Raw genomic sequence first — 13,383 nt, 5'->3', positions numbered from 1 at the left:
TTGCAGTCCTGCCTCATCCTCGTCCGATTTAATTCTTCTCATCAGCTTCACGTCATCTGCGAACAGGGACACTTCAGAGTCTATTCCTTCCATCATGTCGTTCACATATATCAAAAATAGCACTGGTCCTAGAACTGACCCCTGTGGGACCCCGCTCGTAACAGGCGCCCACTGTGATACCTCTTCACGTACCATGACTCGTTGCTGCCTCCCTGTCAGGTATTCCCTTATCCATTGCAGTGCCCTTCCTTTTACGTGTGCCTGATCCTCCAGCTTCTGCACTAATCTCTTGTGGGGAACTGTGTCAAAGGCCTTCCTGCAGTCTAGGAAAACGCAATCTACCCAACCCTCTCTCTCGTGTCTTACTTCTGTTACCTTGTCATAAAACTCCAGGAGGTTTGTGATACAAGATTTGCCTTCCATGAACCCATGCTGGTTTTCATTTATAATCTTGTTCCTTTCCAGGTGTTCGACCACTCTCCTCCTGATAATCTTCTCCATGACCTTGCACACGATACATGTCAGAGACACAGGTCTGTAGTTTAGTGCCTCGTTTCTGTTTCCTTTCTTAAATATGGGGACTACATTAGCTGTCTTCCATTTCTCAGGTAGTTGCCCAGTTTCAAGGGATGTGTTGAAGATTGTGGTTAGAGGCACACACAGCATCTCTGCTCCTTCTCTAAGGACCCATGGGGAGATGTTGTCCGGTCCCATCGCCTTTGAGGTGTCAAGGTCACTTAAGAGCTTCTTCACCTCCTCCTCAGTTGTTCGTATGTCATCCAACACTTGTTGGTATATTCCCTCTTGATGTTCCCTTCTGTTCTGTCTTCCCACAGCCCTTCCTGTCTCTACTGTAAAAACTTCCTTGAATCTCCTGTTCAGCTCCTCACATACCTCCTGATCATTTCTTGTGAGTTCTCCACCTTCTGTCCTTAATCTGATCACCTGGTCTTTGACTGTTGTCTTCCTCCTGATGTGGCTATACAACAGTTTCGGGTCAGTCTTGATTCTCGATGCTATGTCATTTTCATACTGTCGCTGGGCCTCCCTCCTTACCTGTGCATACTCATTCCTGGCTCTGCGACTGATCTCCCTATTTTCGTGTGTTCTCTGCCTTCTGTACTTTTTCCATTCTCTATTGCACTTTGTTTTTGCCTCCTTACACCGTCGGGTGAACCAGGGGCTTGTTCTGGTCTTCCCGTTGTTACTGTTGCCCTTGGGAATGAACCTTTCCACTGCCTCCTTGCATTTTGTTGCTACATATTCCATCATTTCATTTACTGGCTTTCCTGCCAGTTCTCTGTCCCACTGGACCTCCCGCAGGAAGTTCTTCAACCCTATGTAGTCCCCTCTTTTATAGTCAGGTTTTTCCCATTCTACTCCTGTTATTCTCTCCACTTGCAGCTCTACTATGTATTCAAAGCACAGAACCACGTGGTCGCTAGCTCCTAGGGGACTCTCATACTTGATGTCCTCAATGTCTGAGCTGCCCAGGGTGAACACAAGGTCCAATCTTGCTGGTTCATCCTCCCCTCTCACTCTGGTAGTGTCCTTAACATGTTGGTGCATGAGGTTTTCCAGCACCACGTCCAACATCCTGGCTCTCCATGTTTCGGGACCCCCATGTGGCTCCAGGTTTTCCCAGTCAATCTCCCTGTGGTTGAAATCCCCCATAACCAGCAACTTTGCTCTGCTGGAGTGAGCTCTTCTTGCCACCTCAGCAAGTGTGTCCACCATTGCTCTGTTGCTCTCTTCATATTCCTCTCTTGGCCTCCTGCAGTTCTGTGGTGGATTATACATCACTGCAATGACCACTTTGTGTTCCCCCGACTGAAGTGTACCTGCTATGTAGTCTCTTTCTCCCGTCTCATCTATTCCTTCCATTTTCTCGAATTTCCATCTGTTTTTTACGAGCAGAGCAACCCCACCTCCCCCCCTGCCCCTTCTATCTTTCCTCATGATCTGGTATCCTGGTGGGAAGATTGCATCTGTTATTGTCTCCATGAGTTTTGTTTCTGTAACTGCTATGATGTCTGGGGACTTCTCATTGATTCTTTCTTGCCATTCCTCATGTTTATTCGTTAATCCATCTGCATTTGTGTACCAAACCTTCAACTTCTGTTCTAATACTGTAACTGTGGTGCGGGGGGTGGAAACAGAGGGATCGGTGTGTGATGGTTGGTTTGGATTGTTCAGTTGCCTTGGGGGTGTCGTGGCTGGAGTCCTTCTGCAGGTGTTTCTGGGGGGTGCGCTTGTCCTTCCATTTGATCCTGGGTTATTCTGCTCTCCTTTTTCATTTCCTCCCATTTCTCCTTTCGTTTTTGAACTCTCTCTTTCATTGTCTTCCTTTCGTCCTGTGTTCTGTCTCGGTCGAGGTACACACTCCGGAACTCCTGCTTGCCTCTCAGCCGTGCTTTCTCCTGCAGGATCATGGTTCGGGTTGATTCTGCCTTGAAAATTACTTTGAGAGGCCGATTCCTTTTCTTTGTGAACCACCCAATTCTCCGAAAATTTGCCACCTGGGTCATGTCCCCCTCGCCTATCACCTTCATGATGTCTTCAATCGCTTTTTTCTCCTCCTGCTTTCTTTCATCATAAGTTTCCCCTTTAGCTTCGTCTAGCCCATAGACAAACACGGATCTCTCCCTTTCCACCTCCCACTGTGACTCCCATTGCATCCTCTGATGTGTTTTAGTTCCTTCCCGTGGAGTGTTCCTTCCTTCAGTCCCTTCCCTCGTTAAGGCCCCTATGCTTCTTGGTTTATTCTTCCTGCTCACCTGCTCCTGGCCCCCACAGGTATCTGTTAAGGTCCTTGCACATGTCCTAGTTCCTTCGATGTCTTCCAACCTCTCTTTCTGTCCTAGAGTGCTCCCTGTCTTTGTTTTGGCCCCATGTGGGTTTGACAGGACCTCTGCATACAGTTTAGTTTCCATGCTTCCTTCGGACCTGTTGTCTGTGTTCGATGTAGCCATTGCCGATGCTACTTCTGTAATATCTTTGTCTCTGTGCTGTTTCAGATGTCTCAGCTCATCTTCTAATCTCTCTATCTTGATTTCTGCTTCTGTGGCCTGTTGCTTCCACCTTCTGCATCTTGCTGCTAACCTCTCTTCCATCTTCCTTTCCAGCTCATCTAGTCTCCTTCCCCAGTCTTCCTCCCTTTTTTTGAGCTCTATCTCCCATTCCTCCCTCTCAGATTCGTCCTTGGAACCCCTTGTCCTCATCCTGGTTAGGGGGAGGGGAATAGATGGTTAGGAGAGGGGATGGATGGTTGTGGGGGAGGGTGAGGATGGTTATTGGAGGGGTAGAGATAGTTGGGGGAGGGAGTTAGCTGGTTTGGGAGAGAGAGGGGATGGATGGTTATGGGGGAGGGGGAGGATGGTTATTGGAGGGAGGGAGGTTGTTGGGCGGGGGTTAGACGGTTTGGGGAGGGGTTAGGTGGTTTGGGGGAGGGGTAGGTGGCTAAGGTGTGTGTGTGTGTGTGTGTGTGTGTGTGTGTGTGTGTGTGTGTACTCACCTAGTTGAGGTTGCGGGGGTCGAGTCCGAGCTCCTGGCCCCGCCTCTTCACTGATCGCTACTAGGTCACTCTCTCTGAACCGTGAGCTTTATCATACCTCTGCTTAAAGCTATGTATGGATCCTGCCTCCACTACATCGCTTCCCAAACTATTCCACTTACTGACTACTCTGTGGCTGAAGAAATACTTCCTAATATCCCTGTGATTCATCTGTGTCTTCAACTTCCAACTGTGTCCCCTTGTTACTGTGTCCAATCTCTGGAACATCCTGTCTTTGTCCACCTTGTCAATTCCTCTCAGTATTTTGTATGTCGTTATCATGTCCCCCCTATCTCTCCTGTCCTCCAGTGTCGTCAGGTTGATTTCCCTTAACCTCTCCTCGTAGGACATACCTCTTAGCTCTGGGACTAGTCTTGTTGCAAACCTTTGCACTTTCTCTAGTTTCTTTACGTGCTTGGCTAGGTGTGGGTTCCAAACTGGTGCCGCATACTCCAATATGGGCCTAACGTACACGGTGTACAGGGTCCTGAACGATTCCTTATTAAGATGTCGGAATGCTGTTCTGAGGTTTGCTAGGCGCCCACATGCTGCAGCAGTTATTTGATTGATGTGCGCTTCAGGAGATGTGCCTGGTGTTATACTCACCCCAAGATCTTTTTCCTTGAGTGAGGTTTGTAGTCTCTGGCCCCCTAGACTGTACTCCGTCTGCGGTCTTCTTTGCCCTTCCCCAATCTTCATGACTTTGCACTTGGTGGGATTGAACTCCAGGAGCCAATTGCTGGACCAGGCCTGCAGCCTGTCCAGATCCCTTTGTAGTTCTGCCTGGTCTTCGATCGAGTGAATTCTTCTCATCAACTTCACGTCATCTGCAAACAGGGACACCTCAGAGTCTATTCTATGTGTGTGTACTCACCTAGTTGTACTCACCTAGTTGAGGTTGCGGGGGTCGAGTCCGAGCTCCTGGCCCCGCCTCTTCACTGATCGCTACTAGGTCACTCTCCCTGAGCCGTGAGCTTTATCATACCTCTGCTTAAAGCTATGTATGGATCCTGCCTCCACTACATCGCTTCCCAAACTATTCCACTTACTGACTACTCTGTGGCTGAAAAAATACTTCCTAACATCCCTGTGATTCATCTGTGTCTTCAGCTTCCAACTGTGTCCCCTTGTTACTGTGTCCAATCTCTGGAACATCCTGTCTTTGTCCACCTTGTCAATTCCTCTCAGTATTTTGTATGTCGTTATCATGTCCTCCCTATCTCTCCTGTCCTCCAGTGTTGTCAGGTTGATTTCCCTTAACCTCTCCTCGTAGGACATACCTCTTAGCTCTGGGACTAGTCTTGTTGCAAACCTTTGCACTTTCTCTAGTTTCTTCACGTGCTTGGCTAGGTGTGGGTTCCAAACTGGTGCCGCATACTCCAATATGGGCCTAACGTACACGGTGTACAGGGTTCTGAATGATTCCTTATTAAGATGTCGGAATGCTGTTCTGAGGTTTGCCAGGCGCCCATATGCTGCAGCAGTTATTTGGTTGATGTGCGCTTCAGGAGATGTGCCTGGTGTTATACTCACCCCAAGATCTTTTTCCTTGAGTGAGGTTTGTAGTCTCTGGCCTCCTAGACTGTACTCCGTCTGCGGTCTTCTTTGCCCTTCCACAATCTTCATGACTTTGCACTTGGTGGGATTGAACTCCAGGAGCCAATTGCTGGACCAGGTCTGCAGCCTGTCCAGATCCCTTTGTAGTTCTGCCTGGTCTTCGATCGAGTGAATTCTTCTCATCAACTTCACGTCATCTGCAAACAGGGACACCTCAGAGTCTATTCCTTCCGTCATGTCGTTCACAAATACCAGAAACAGCACTGGTCCTAGGACTGACCCCTGCGGGACCCCGCTGGTCACAGGTGCCCACTCTGACACCTCGCCACGTACCATGACTCGCTGCTGTCTTCCTGACAAGTATTCCCTGATCCATTGTGGTGCCTTCCCTGTTATCCCTGCTTGGTCCTCCAGTTTTTGCACCAATCTCTTGTGTGGAACTGTGTCAAACGCCTTCTTACAGTCCAAGAAAATGCAATCCACCCACCCCTCTCTCTCTTGTCTTACTGCTGTCACCATGTCATAGAACTCCAGTAGGTTTGTGACACAGGATTTCCCGTCCCTGAAACCATGTTGGCTGCTGTTGATGAGATCGTTCCTTTCTAGGTGTTCCCCCACTCTTCTCCTGATAATCTTCTCCATGATTTTGGATACTATACATGTCAGTGACACTGGTCTGTAGTTTAATGCTTCATGTCTGTCTCCTTTTTTAAAGATTGGGACTACATTTGCTGTCTTCCATGCCTCAGGCAATCTCCCTGTTTCGATAGATGTATTGAATATTGTTGTTAGGGGTACACATAGCACCTCTGCTCCCTCTCTCAATACCCATGGGGAGATGTTATCTGGCCCCATTGCCTTTGAGGTATCTAGCTCACTCAGAAGCCTCTTCACTTCTTCCTCGGTGGTGTGCACTGTGTCCAGCACTTGGTGGTGTGCCCCAACTCTCCGTCTTTCTGGAGTCCCTTCTGTCTCCTCTGTGAACACTTCTTTGAATCTCTTGTTGAGTTCTTCACATACTTCACGGTCATTTCTTGTTGACTCTCCTCCTTCCTTCCTTAGCCTGATTACCTGGTCCTTGACTGTTGTTTTCCTCCTGATGTGGCTGTACAACAGTTTTGGGTCAGATTTGGCTTTCGCTGCTATGTCATTTTCATATTGTCTTTGGGCCTCCCTTCTTATCTGTGCATATTCGTTTCTGGCTCTACGACTGGTCTCCTTATTCTCCTGGGTCCTTTGCCTTCTATATTTCTTCCATTCCCTAGCACACTTGGTTTTTGCCTCCCTGCACCTTTGGGTAAACCATGGGCTCATCCTGGCTTTTTCATTATTCCTGTTACCCTTGGGTACAAACCTCTCCTCAGCCTCCTTGCATTTTGTTGCTACATATTCCATCATCTCATTAACTGGCTTCCCTGCCAGTTCTCTGTCCCACTGAACCCCGTTCAGGTAGTTCCTCATTCCTGTGTAGTCCCCTTTCTTGTAGTTTGGCTTCATTCATCCTGGCCTTCCTGCTTCTCCCTCCACTTGTAGCTCTACTGTGTATTCGAAGCTTAAAACCACATGGTCACTGGCCCCAAGGGGTCTTTCGTATGTGATGTCCTGGATATCTGCACTACTCAAGGTGAATACTAAGTTCAGCCTTGCTGGTTCATCCTCTCCTCTCTCTCTTGTAGTGTCCCTTACGTGTGTGTACCAACCTATATGTAGTTGCAGGGGTCGATTCATAACTCCTGGCTTCTCGCTTCTTGCTACTAGATCCACTCTATCCCGGCATGAAGTGCCTTGTCGTACCTTTTCTTAAGGCTAAGTATCGATCCTGTCTCTACCACTTCACTCCCAGACTGTTCCGCTCTCTGACAACTTTAAGGCCGAGGAAATACCTCGTAATATCCCTATGACTCATCTGAGTTTTTAACTTCCATTTGTGTCCTCTTCTTCCTATTGCCTATCTCTGAAGCATTCTGTCCCTGTTAGTCGTGTCAGTTTCTCTCAGTATTTTGTGCGTCGTTATCATATCTCCTCTAGCCCTTCTCTTCCCCACTGTCATCAGACTGAATTCCTTTAACCTCTCCTCACAGGACATATCCATAGCTCTGGTACTAAGCTTGTTACAAACCATTCGTGTGGGTTTCATACTGGTGCTGCATATTTCAATAGATGTTGGACGTACACAGTGTACAATGTCGTGAATGACTCCATACCTAGATGTCGTAACGCTATTTCGAGATTTGTTAGACGCGCATATGCTGCAGCAGGTATTCGGTTCATATGCTCCTCATGGGTTATGCTCGGGATTACACTCACCCCAATTTCCTCCATGAGTGAGGTTAGCAGCGCTCCCCCCCCCCCCCAGACTGTAATCCGTCTACAGTCTTCTTTGCCATCCTCCAAGTGTCATAACTTAGCACTTGGTCTAGTTAAACTCCCGGAGCAATTTGTCAAACCCCTCCTGGCTCAATCCTTTTGTAGCTCTTCCTGGTCCTCATCCGTTTGCATCGTCCTCGATAGTTTTGCGTAGTCTGTCATGTCATGCACGTATACAAGAAACAGCACGGGCCATAAGACTGATCCTTGTGACCACATTTGTCACATGCAATTATTCCGACACATTGTCACGGACACTCATTCGTTGTTTTCTTCCTTTCAGGTATTTCTTGATCTAGCGCAAAGCTTCTGGTATTCCTGGCTGCGATACTGTGTCAAAAACCTTCTTACAGTTTGAGAAGCGCAATCTACCCATCCTCTCCTCCTGTCTTACTTCTGTTGCCTTGTTTTCGTAGAATTCCAGTAGGTTTCTGACACAGGATATTTCAATATTTCATCTCTAAAGCCGTACAGATTATAATGTACAAACCCACCCCTTTCTATGTATTCCACCACTTTTTTCCTGATAATCGTCTCCATAACTTTACATACTATATATGTCAGTAACACTGGTCTGTGTGTCTGTCTCTTTTCTTAAAAACTGGTACTACATTTGTTCTCTTCCACACATCAGGCAGCTGTCCTGCTTCGACAAACTTGTTGAAGTGGCACACGCACTGCCTCTGCTTCCTTTCTAAGGACCCACGAAGGGATATTGCCTGGTCCCACCACCTTCTAGATACGAAGCTCACATAGCAGTTTCTCCATTTCCTTCCAGGATGTGTGTACTGTTAGATAAATGAGCACAGATGCAACTAATGTGATATTTTATTGTGGCAACGTTTCGATCTCCGTTGCAACAATAAAATGTCACATTAGCTGCGTCTGTGTCCATTTACCTAACATTTTGTCAGCAATTCTACCATTATTACTGTGTGAATAGTTTCCAACACTTGCTGGTGCACTCTCCGACCTTATATTGCTGGAACCCTTTCAGTTTCTTTTGAGAATACCTCCCTTAATCTTATGCAGAGCTCCTTCACCGATTTCCTGGTCATTCCTTGTGATCTCTCTACCTTTCTTTATCCTGATTACTTGGTCACTGACCGCTGTTTTCCTCCTGATGTGGCTATATAACAACTTTCAGTCAGATTTGGCATTCGATGCTGTGGCAGTCTCAGCTCATTGTTGAACTTCCATCCTTTCCTATGTATACTTGTTCCTGGTTCTTCTGCTCAACTCCTTGTTTCCCTGAGTTCTTAGCCTTCTATACGAAGTTCTCCGCCTCCTTACGCTTTCTGGCCACATGTATCGTTTCATTCTCTGTCTTTTCCTCTAGTTGTCTTTCCCAATGCACCTCAAACAGGAATTGCCTCATGCCTGTATAGGTGAGTAAAGACTGCATCTTACTCTGACTCAGACACGCCAGCATCACCTAATAATTTTGCTAGATCATGTTCATTCGCAGTGCAGTATCTCTTGCCTGTGGTTGATTTTCTAAGTACAATTTTACCCTCTCCCGTAAAGCACTGGTGGATTTTACTGTCTTGAATTAGTTTCCTTAATCTATAGAAAAGGTTTTGTCTTTTTTATAAGGCATTCACTGACATGCACACCACATTTACTACTGTCTCGATACTCCTGGAACAGATAGTTATGGTTGCCAGTAGTGCATGTAATCTGTCTCCAGACTGTTGCATTAGACAGTTATGGCTGCCAATAGTGCATGTAATGTCTCCAGACTGTTGCATTAGATAGTTATGGATGCCAGTAGTGTTTGTAAACTGTCTCAAGACTCCTGAATCAGATAATTATAACGTTTAGCAGAGCTTGTAAACTGAATGGAATCTCCTAGAACAGATCAAGTACAGATTTAACCCCGAACACTCGGTTTTCCATTGCATATGATCTTCATTTTGGAATACGTTTTGGTGACCAAAACAATTACGTCTTAGTAAGAGATGTATACTCTCCAAAAGTCCTCGAATTAAAGGAGTTAATGAACCATTATATTAACTGCTACTTTTGCATAACAGATATTTCGACAACCAAAAAAGTAAAGAAATGTTTATTCAAATATTCCGCTTCCACGCAATAACGATTTACTAATTCTCAGTCCACTGTCTTTGGAAGGAACTACAGAAGTTTATGCTTCATGTTCTGTGGAAGACGATGATGTTGCTTCTAATGAGCATGCTCAATCATATCTCCTAATCAGTAAGAACTAGTTAACTTAGTCGAGCGCTTAATTAAGACATACCATTCAGAGGTTTTTATATCTCGTATCATACAATAGTTGCAAAATATCTGCCAACAGGGAAGAGGATGTGACTTTCACAATTTACTTAAAAGTTTCTAATTATCAGTGTTGCTGTCCTGTTATTAATAATTAAAGACATCTAATGGCTGTTACGTTTCACACTGGTAATGAATTTCCATCAGTTCCCTTGAGTCGTGTAATTCATGTGAAACATGAAGAGTGAACAAGATCAACTACTTAGGAATGAAATGGGAGCTATGTGCTGGGATTTCTGATTGGACTGTGAGGTGGTCACAATAAATATTCGGGTTCCTACTGTCTGTGGGACACTCGAGCTGATGGCCAGCGCTGTGTCAAGTGGGAACAGCCCGTCAGAGAGGGACTCATTTCTAGTAGACAAAATGTTCATAACAATAGCCTTGTACAAAGAGACAAGATATTATCAGTACCACTTTACATAAATCTCAAGATTTTAAAGTGGTGCATTAACATGAACGCTTAATGTTTCCAAAAGTGTCTCAAGAAAACAGGTAAAGCTGGCGTATTGACTGAACAAAGGATTAAGTGGATGCTGATCACGATAGAAAAATGTCTGGCATGTATTTCAATTTGTAGTACGTAGGTTTCTTTGTAACAACAAAAATTATAACTATAAAGAACTGGTCGAAGACTTGATTAAGCATTGTAGAGGACTAAAGTGCAGAGTAACCACAAATTTACGTTTCAGGAGGGGTTGCATTTGTCTGCCTTATTCATGAACTTGTCGGTATTGCAGACAATAAATGCAATTAAACTGGGAGAGGTGAGTGAAGAGCACGGTGAATCTGTTCATCTGAACATTCCAACCATGAAGAAATATGAGGAGACATGGGAGGAAACCATGACGGGCGACCACATCTGAAGTTTGATTCGAGTTGACATAAAATAGCATACCAGATGTCGTTCATATGTTTAATTTTAACATAAATATCTTAGTTCATCATCCTTGGTAGCACTTACATTATAATGCAGTGTTGTTCTGATATGATTTAAGGTTTTCGTCTCCTCACTCATTATGCAGAAGTATTATGTATGATGAACATTTTGAGTTCAAATAAATAACGACACAGAAAAGAAAGCCTACGACAACAAAAGTTAAGACGAGGTTCCGATTCGTCGTGGCCAGTGACGAGTCAAGTGTCGCAGTTAAAAGCTTTGAGGAAGAGTATAAAACTTATGGCGGAGGCATTTATCAGTAAATTATTAAGTATCTTTACTGCAAGTATTCACTGCCAAAGTGTTTTAATAAAGAATGTTGCCTAAATTATTTTCTACAATGGCTTGATTTATATGTGTTTTACTGATTGATTTACATGAATTTAATGCTTTTCTTATAAAAACAATGACAGTGAATGCAAGATAGATGCTATTTATGAATTAAATAATTATGTACATAATAGTACATGTAATTATTTTGAATGATCGAGACAGTCTGTGTAAACTTCGTTTTCAAGCGAGAACTACAAAACTGAACTCACAGAAACTAATTATACATGTTGAACGTGCAGTCATTTGCAATTATCTATTTCTGGCTACAGAAGCAGTGCAATGTTCGTGGTGTCTTGTGAGTGTACTCGCCTATATGTACTCACCTTATGTGGCGGCAGGGGTCGAGTAACTGCTGCTGGCCCCGCTTCGCTGGTCTCTACTAGTTCACTCTCTCCTGACTTCAAGAGCCTTGCTGTGCCTCTTCTTAAAGCTGTGTACGTGTACTCACCTAACTGTGTGGTTGCAGGGGGTCAATTCAAAGCTCCTGACCCCACCTCTTCATTGGTCACTATTGAATCACTGTTTGCTCTGTGTGAACTCTGTCGTATGTGTGTGTGTGTGTGTGTGTGTGTGTGTGTGTGTGTGTGTGTGTGTGTGTGTGTGTGTGTGTGTGTGTGGACAGAGACAGTAGAAGGGTTGTGCTGAGACACGTGGGCGTCAGTCCCATTCATCTATAAGACCAGAAGTGTCAGCCGCAGATGTCTCTGCAGGAATTCAGGTGGTTGTCAGTCCTAGTTGTTACTGTATTAATATAGGTGGATGTCAGTAATACTCACTCTTGGAGGTCTAGTGGTTGCGAGTCTCAGTTGTCACTGAATTAGAACTGGAGGGTATCAGTCATAGTTATCACTGTAAGAATGAGGCTTGAGTCCGTAACATCACTGTCTGAGGTTGAGGGATGTGTCAAGTAGATGAGGCGTGTTTTGTATTAATCTTAGTACTAATGTGTCTTCTATTGAATTCGAATTCGTAAATTATATGTATATATATATATATATATATATATATATATATATATATATATATATATATATATATATATATATATATATATATATATATATATATATATATATATATATATATATATATATATATATATATATATATATATATATATATATATATATATATATATATATATATATTTATATATATATATATATATATATATATATATATATATATATATATATATATATATATATAAATGCAAAACAACCACTCTGAAAGAATAGAGAAATTCCAAGCACTTTGGTTTATATAAATTAGATCCATTTATAATTAATAGAATTTGGGAAGAATTTAATAATACACTGGACAAATAATAATTTTAAAAATTTTCTTGGGTAGAATAGTTTGCTGGTGGTTGTGCAAAGGACCTGTCCAGTTGGGCCGGCGCGCGTCAGGTGTTTAACCGTTGTGGGATCTGATAGTGAGGTGTTGGCCAGACCCCCTTATATACCTTCCTTGGATGCTTTACTTTCATAGTTCCTTGATAATGTGAGTAGTCACGAAAGCGCTTGGAATTTCTCTATTCTTTCAGAGTGGTTGTTTTGCATATTCTGAAATCACCTGTTTACTGTGATCTTATTGCATATATATATATATATATATATATATATATATATATATATATATATATATATATATATATATATATATATATATATATATATATATATATATATATATATATATATATATATATATATATATATATATATATATATATATATATATATATATATATATATATATATATATATATATATATATATATATATATATATATATATATATATATATATATATATATATATATATATATACAGTGGTCCCTCGTTTTTCGTAATTAATCCGTTCCTGGAGCCGTTACTATAAACGAAATTTACGATTTACGAATCAATTTTCCCCATAAGAAATAATGTAAATACAATTAATCCGTTCCTGACACCCAGAAGTATTAAAACAAAAAAAAATTTAACATGAAATATACATGTAGTACATAAACAATACAATGGGAAATGATGAATGAAACATTAACAGCATAACACTTACCTTTATTGGAGATTCTTCTTAGTGTATGGGAGACTGGAGGAGGAGAGTGAATTGTTTATAGTTTGGAAGGGTAATCCCCTTCCATCAACACCTCAGGTACCATTTGCTTTTCTGGGGGTGCTTCTCTTCTCTGTTTCTTAATGCCACTAGGACCACCTTGAGAGTCACTGGAGTCCTGTCTCACAAAATAACTGTTGGGAGAGCTCTGTTTCTGGCGTTTCTTTAACACTTCCCTAAAATGGCCCAAGACTTTGTCACTGTACATGTTGCCAACCTG

This window comes from Cherax quadricarinatus, chromosome 46 (genome assembly GCF_038502225.1).
Source record: "Cherax quadricarinatus isolate ZL_2023a chromosome 46, ASM3850222v1, whole genome shotgun sequence".
Taxonomy (NCBI): domain Eukaryota; kingdom Metazoa; phylum Arthropoda; class Malacostraca; order Decapoda; family Parastacidae; genus Cherax; species Cherax quadricarinatus.
This window is presented reverse-complemented; position numbering follows the sequence as displayed.